An 8,441-nucleotide genomic window follows, 5' to 3' on the forward strand; every position below is an offset into this window, starting at 1 on the left:
ATCCTCTTCAATCCTGGCCGGTTATATATAATCCAAAGTAGAGCGCACTCACACCTTCAAATTCAGCTGCCAGGGTGCCAACAGGTTATGGAATACAATTAAAAAATGCTGCACTCGCTAGTTCTTTTAATCCATTGTATTTATTAGTTTAAGTTTTTGGGGACACACTCACTGAAACGTTACACTAATAAATACACTGGATTAAAAGGACCAGAGTGGGCTGCATTTTTGACTTGTATATATGACTGTTCAAATCAGGCAATAGGATTTCAGTAGCTCTCATCCTATTGGCAGATTTAAAAATTTCAGCTAATAGGAATGCAAGCATGCTCCGCGTTGCTGAAGACCGCCGCCACTGAAAAGGACCAGCTCTCTGGATCCGCTCATCGGCGAAGAACCCTCCGCACCTCTGGGAAGAAGATAGATAATGGTGCCGCCCTGGAAGAAAATATTTGCCACCTGGATGCTCCGCCTGGAAGAAGATGGATGTCCGGACTTCAGGAACGATGAGTACATTTTCTGGTGTTAGTGTTAGGTTTATTTTTTATTTTTTTTGGTGTTTTATTTTTTACATTAGGAGCGGATTGTCTAAAGAGCTGATTGTCCTTTTAATGAGTAGCTTAGGTTTTTTAGGGTAGGTCTTTTTTATTTTGGGGTTGGGTAGGTGCGGGGTTTTACTGTTAGGGGTTAATTTATACTTTTTTTTAGGTAAAAGAGCTGATTGCTTCAGGGCAATGCCCTACAAAAGGCCTTTTTAAGGGCTATTGGTAGTTGATTCATAGATTAGGGGGTGTTTTTATTTTGGAGTGGCTTTTTTGTTTTTATAAGGGTAGTAGATTTTTTTTATTTTGGATAATTTCGTTTATTTTTTTCTGTAATTTTAGATCTTTTTATTTTTTGTAATATTAGATTTTTTTATTTTAATTTAATCTTAGATTTTGTGTTGTGTAATGTTAGGGTTTTTTTATTTTAATATTAAATTAGAATTTTTTTATTTTGGTAATTTTTAATTAATTTATTAGTAAGGTAGTCTTTTTTATTTTTATAACGGGTTAATTTAGGGGTGTTAGGTTAGGAGGCTTAGTGATTAGATTAATTATTTGCGTTGTGGGGGGATGGCGGTTTAGGGGTTAATTAGGTAGATTGCATTGTGGGGGGTGGCAGTTTAGGGGTTAATAGGTTAATTACATAGATTGCGTTGTGGGGGTTGGCAGTTTAGGGGTTATTAGTGTTAATAGGTATATTGGGCCCATACCGCACAAAAGCCAAGGCCTGACTTTACGTGCTTGTTTTCCCCCGTAGACATCAATAGAAAGAAAATGTTAGAAAAAAACTAACACCTTACATAAAACCCCTAGTCTAAATAACCCTAATCCATCGCCCCCGACATCGCAGACACTAAAAAAAGTTATTAACCCCTAAGCTGTTGACCCCCTACATCGCCAACACTAAATAAAGTTATTAACCCCAAAACCGCGGCCCCCCACATTGCCAACACTAAAATAAAGTAATAACACCTAAACTGCCGACCCCCCACATCAAAACTACTATAATAAAGCTATTACCCCTAAACCACCGCACCGCACATCGCGGCACACTAAATTAAACTATTAACCCCTAACTGTAAATTAAAGTTACAATATAACTACATTCAAATAAATAAAAACTTATCTGTGAAATAAAAAAACAAGATTAAACAATAAATACACCTAACATAACTATTTTAAAAAACTAAAATAAACGAAAAATAAAAAAACATAAATTACAAAATTAAAAAATCCCAACACTATGAAAAAAATAAAAAAATAACCTTTACAAAACAAAAATCTAAAATTGCGAAAAATAAAAAAAATCTAAGATTACAAAAAATAATAAACGAAATGATCCAAAATAATAAAAAATTAAACCTAATCTAATAGCCCTATAAAAATAAAAAAGCTACCCCAAAATAAATACATCCCCTAATCTAACAATAAACTACAATAGCCCTTACAAGAGCCTTTTGTAGGGCATTGGCCTAAGTTAAACAGCTCTTTTACATAATAAAATTACAAAGTGATACGGAGCGCTGGTCCTCATCTGGAGATCTGGTCCTCTTCAGCGACGGCGGTCTTCAGCGACGTATATTTGATTCACCTGATGTGCGAGGTGAATTTACGGGCGGTGTGGGTTTCAGCCATTTGCGTTGAAGCCTACGCCATATATGTAATCTTGCCCCATTTATTTTACATTCTCTGCTGTGGCCAATCACGAACAGTTATAAATAGGTCACAGTGTGGAGCCAATGGCTGCGTAGAATATAACAGTGTTCTGCACCTCCATTTCTAACAGGAACTGAAAAGCTAAAAATTTCAGAATGGAATTATATGAAAAGGGAACAAAATGAATAATGAAAGTGTATTGCAGGCTTTTTTATATTTATATGATTTATCATTTTATATTACCTTCAAAAGATGTTTAATACGGTACCCATTTAAAATGGAAAAAATAATCAATTAACTATTATATTTATAAAAATCTGATTTACAGAATGATTTTATGGGGTAATTGGAAATTATATTTTCTATAATTTTAGATAAAATAATTATCTTTAGGTTTATTTAGCACATCAGTAACATTTGTAAAAATGAGCAATGGTATGATATGTAATTGGGGAGGGGGGGCGCAAAATGTATGGCTCCCTGGCTCCTGGGTTTGTCGAGCCCTGCATTAACATATACATACTGTAAGTACAAAGTTCTAAGATACTTACAAAACAGTATCAATGATGTGCACTGAAATTAAATGTCACCATAGCATCATACTTCATAAACTAGTAGCGATCATATCCGCCACACATCGATAAATGCCGACTGTCTGCATTTATCATTGCACAAGCATTTCACAATGTCGCCCCCTGCAATGCCACTAGCAGGGGTTGTTAATCAACCCGATCGTTAGCGATAGGGCTGATTGCTGTCCGAGGTGGAGGACGAGTAAAGGAGCAGTGGTCTTAAGACGCGCTGCTTCTTAAAGTGAATTTCAACTCAACCATACCCGTTTACGCCATATGTTAAATCAAAACAATTTAGGGGGACTTTCATTCATTGTTTTTGCAGGTCTTAAAATTGAAAGTTGAAAAATACCTTATAATATTGTTTTTTCAAGCACGCTTCCTGCACCCGCCATTTAGTCCCTCTTTTTGTGGTTGATTGACATCAATGATTTCCAATAGTTCCCCCCCCCCCCCCCCCCCGGGGTGTTCAACCCCTTTTTTTCAGCGTCATGCACTTCTTCTGCGCAGGCGTTACATGAGAATCTCTTTTTCTGAAGCAATGCGCGTCCACGAGACACGCATGCTCTATAGATACAACATAGACTCCTTGTGTACATATACTGTCAGCTCTGCCTGCCTGGGTAACTGTGCCTGGGATTCTTACACAATAGGTTCCCTCTCTGTCATGGGGGATATACAGAAGTGCAGCGTTCACTCACGTAATATAGCGGTAATGTAGCCAACCCGGTGGCTTTCGCTGATTTGCTGGAAATTGGCTGATTGGCTGAAACGCATGCGCAGATTGTGTACATCGGTTTTAACGCATGCAAATAGTAAGGGCGCATAGTAAGGGCTCCACGGGTGCGCGCTTCAGAGATTAACAAGGAAGTGCTAGATGGGAGGAGTTCCATCTCAAACCAGAGCTAAGATATTTTTTCAAATCGATTAGAAATGTTTTTTTTTTTTTTTTTTTAAAGTTAGCGGTTTGAATAGCAAAGTGTTAAAGTAGTGTTAGGAGGCTTCAGGAGTTAAAAACTTGACATTCACTTTAACTCCTGTTTCCGGCAAGCCTGAAGGCTCGCGCGGAAACAGGTGTATACGTGATAAATCGGTCCCATTAGATACCCAACTACCTTAACATAGTCATACTATTAATCTAAATGTAAGAGAGAGAGAGACTACTCACTGTTGTCTAGCTATAGCACCTACAAGTGATCATAAGGGAAGAGGACTTCCCATGAAATAACAGATATAGCTGCATAATAGCGGTCAAACAAATACAAATAATATGTACAGTAAATATCACCACAATGTAGCTGTAAAATTTGAAGGTTAAAAAAGTGAGAAAAAAAAATCAAATATATTACTTAAAAAGCTGAGCCTAAGCTAAGAAGGTGAGGAACAAGTTGTTTGAACTAGAGTGCCATCTACTGATTAGTAAATTAAGTAAACTAGGTAGTGAGATCAAATTATCTTTGAGGAGGCAAAAACTATGGGAGAATAACTAGTACATAACAAGCACTATGGAGTAGAATCAGACTAAAAAAAAGTATGTTGGTATAGAGTGGGCATTGAAAAGAATCACTCCCCTTGAAAATAATCACATTTTGTTGCTTTGCAGCATAAAATAAAGACAGACACAGTTTTTGTTTATTGAGTTGTGGTTACTCAGTGCAACCTATTACATCCAAGTGAAAGATATAACACCAAGATGTCAGGCAAAAATAAAGACAATTCAAAAACAGAATCACTGAGTTGGAAAAAGGATCACCCCCTTGTGTCAGTATTTTGTTGAACCACCTTTTGCTTTAATTTCAGCCTTTAGTCTGTTGGGATACGTCTCTACTAACTTTGCACATCTAGACTGTGCAATATTTGCCCATTCTTCTTTGCAGAACTGCTCCAGTTCTGTTACAGTTGATGGTGACCGTTTGTGGATTGCAGTCTTCAAGTCATGCCAGACACAGCTATTCAATAGGGTTTAAATCTGGGCTCTGACTAGGCCATGCAAGGACATTCACATTTTTTCTCCTTCAACCACTGTGTAGTCATTTTTGCTGTGTGCTTTGGGTCATTGTCATGTTGTAAGATAAACCTCCATTGAAAACTTCCTGGCAGAGGGCAGCAGATTTTCCTCAAAAATTTGACGGTATTTTGCCCCATCCATTATTCCTTCTATCCTGACAAGTGCTCCAGTGCCCGCTGCAGAGAAACACCCCCATAACAAGATATTACCACATCCATGCTTTACTGTAGGTATGGTGTTATTTGGATGGTGAGCTTTATTGGATTTCCTCCAGACATATCCTTTAGTGTTGAGGCCAAATAATTAAATTTTAGTCTCATCTGACCATAAAACCTTTTTTCATGTGGCCTCAAAATCTCCTAGGTGTTTTATGGCAAAACTCAGTCGTGACTGCATGTGGTCTGTCTTGAGGAGTGGCTTTTTTCTTGCAACCCTCCCATACAAGCCACATTTGTGGAGAATTTGTGATATTGTTGTCACATGCACACAATGACCACTCTTTGTCATAAATTCCTGCAACTGCTTCAGAGTTGCTGTGGGCCTCTAGGAAGCCTCTGTGACTAGTTTCCTCCTGGCTCTTTCATCCAGTTTGGAGCGACGTCCTGATCCAGAGAGGGTCTGTGCTGTACCAAATACCTTCCACTTCTTAAAAATAGAGTTCACTGTGCTTCTAGGCATTGATAAAGCCTTTGGTATTTTCTTGTATCCATCTCCTGACTTGTGCCTGTTCACAACATTATCCCAGGGATATTTTGACAGTGCCTTACACACCATAGTTGATTGTTTGCTTTAGTTGCACTACCAGGGATTGAGATGCTCCAGGAAAGATCTTTCCATTCTGAGCTAAATCAATATGCCCACAGCTGATCACAGTTGAAGGTCAAATTGCTTTGTGTGTGCCGTTGAGAAGGTGATTGAGTTTACAAGTAATTTTAGGAGAGAATGATCCTTTTTCCAACTCAGTGATTCTGTTTTTTAATTGTCTTTATTTTACACAAAGATAGGACATTGCGCCTACGGTATTTGAAATGAGAATACCACACGTATACAAAATGAGATTGCTGTTCAAAATGCACTACATCTGTAGTGATGTGTGTTAATTTAGGACATATACAGGGAGTGCAGAATTATTAGGCAAATGAGTATTTTGACCACATCATCCTCTTTATGCATGTTGTCTTACTCCAAGCTGTATAGGCTCGAAAGCCTACTACCAATTAAGCATATTAGGTGATATGCATCTCTGTAATGAGAAGGGGTGTGGTCTAATGACATCAACACCCTATATCAGGTGTGCATAATTATTAGGCAACTTCCTTTCCTTTGGCAAAATGGGTCAAAAGAAGGACTTGACAGGCTCAGAAAAGTCAAAAATAGTGAGATATCTTGCAGAGGGATGCAGCACTCTTAAAATTGCAAAGCTTCTGAAGCGTGATCATCGAACAATCAAGCGTTTCATTCAAAATAGTCAACAGGGTCGCAAGAAGCGTGTGGAAAAACCAAGGCGCAAAATAACTGCCCATGAACTGAGAAAAGTCAAGCGTGCAGCTGCCAAGATGCCACTTGCCACCAGTTTGGCCATATTTCAGAGATGCAACATCACTGGAGTGCCCAAAAGCACAAGGTGTGCAATACTCAGAGACATGGCCAAGGTAAGAAAGGCTGAAAGACGACCACCACTGAACAAGACACACAAGCTGAAACGTCAAGACTGGGCCAAGAAATATCTCAAGACTGATTTTTCTAAGGTTTTATGGACTGATGAAATGAGAGTGAGTCTTGATGAGCCAGATGGATGGGCCCGTGGCTGGATTGGTAAAGGGCAGAGAGCTCCAGTCCGACTCAGACGCCAGCAAGGTGGAGGTGGAGTACTGGTTTGGGCTGGTATCATCAAAGATGAGCTTGTGGGGCCTTTTCGGGTTGAGGATGGAGTCAAGCTCAACTCCCAGTCCTACTGCCAGTTTCTGGAAGACACCTTCTTCAAGCAGTGGTACAGGAAGAAGTCTGCATCCTTCAAGAAAAACATGATTTTCATGCAGGACAATGCTCCATCACACGCGTCCAAGTACTCCACAGCGTGGCTGGCAAGAAAGGGTATAAAAGAAGAAAATCTAATGACATGGCCTCCTTGTTCACCTGATCTGAACCCCATTGAGAACCTGTGGTCCATCATCAAATGTGAGATTTACAAGGAGGAAAAACAGTACACCTCTCTGAACAGTGTCTGGGAGGCTGTGGTTGCTGCTGCACGCAATGTTGATGGTGAACAGATCAAAACACTGACAGAATCCATGGATGGCAGGCTTTTGAGTGTCCTTGCAAAGAAAGGTGGCTATATTGGTCACTGATTTGTTTTTGTTTTGTTTTTGAATGTCAGAAATGTATATTTGTGAATGTTGAGATGTTATATTGGTTTCACTGGTAAAAATAAATAATTGAAATGGGTATATATTTGTTTTTTGTTAAGTTGCCTAATAATTATGCACAGTAATAGTCACCTGCACACACAGATATCCCCCTAAAATAGCTATAACTAAAAACAAACTAAAAACTACTTCCAAAACTATTCAGCTTTGATATTAATGAGTTTTTTGGGTTCATTGAGAACATGGTTGTTGTTCAATAATAAAATTAATCCTCAAAAATACAACTTGCCTAATAATTCTGCACTCCCTGTATATGGTCATTGCCGTATTCTCATGTCAGAGCTTCCTGGTTTTCCTGGTCTCATGTCCTTCCTGGTTTTTTCGTTTTTTCCCCCTACATTTGGAAACAGATAGACCAAGTATCCGATGCAAAGCACAATGATACATAAAACATACAATTCACATTATTACATGTTTATTTATTTGATTACAGTGATACCATGAATGTTATGGTTTTTATGTTAAGGGCTTTTTTATTGTCCGTGTATAAATAATCAAGTTGAGTATCTGATTGGTATGTTTGAACATGACAACTTCTGTTTTTCATTTTAACAAGTGTATTTAATGTTGCTAATCAGGGATTATTGTATCCATTTTTATGCCTGATGAAACAACCCATTTGGTGGTCGAGAAATGCGTTGCTGGAACTAATAAAGCCTTGTTTTTAACATTATACTTTGGAAGTTGTCTTGTATGCTGACTGGGAGCACCCTTGTCGCCTGTATCATTATCTGCATTGCCGGTGAAAACAGGAGCATATCGAACCTCAATTTAGGACACCACTTGGATTTCCAGGACAGTGTACTAGCCACTGTAAAGTGCTAGTCTGCCGGCCAGCACCGGTCATAGAACGGTGCAACTACATCTGGTAAGCCTAATACAACCGATGTGCTTACACACCTATTTGGTACAAAATACACTATGAGGCGCCCTCTTTTTTCTCTACTATTTCAGATTGCCTAAACACACTGGGCTTAAGCGTAGCTGCCTTGGATCCACCCACAGATCATCACTTTCATCTTTTTGAATAGTGTCCTCATACCTGGAATCATAAAGCTATCAGCATATGAACATTGAATTTCAAACACATTCATCTGGTGAGCCCCCACAAGATACCCTCACAGGTTTTTCTTCTTTATTTTTGCCTGACATGTTGGTGTTATATCTTTCACTTGGATGTTGGAGTAATTACAACTGGATAAACAAAAACTTTGTCTTTATTTCAGGCTGTAAA

Source organism: Bombina bombina, chromosome 1, assembly GCF_027579735.1.
Source record: "Bombina bombina isolate aBomBom1 chromosome 1, aBomBom1.pri, whole genome shotgun sequence".
Classification (NCBI taxonomy): Eukaryota; Metazoa; Chordata; class Amphibia; order Anura; family Bombinatoridae; genus Bombina; species Bombina bombina.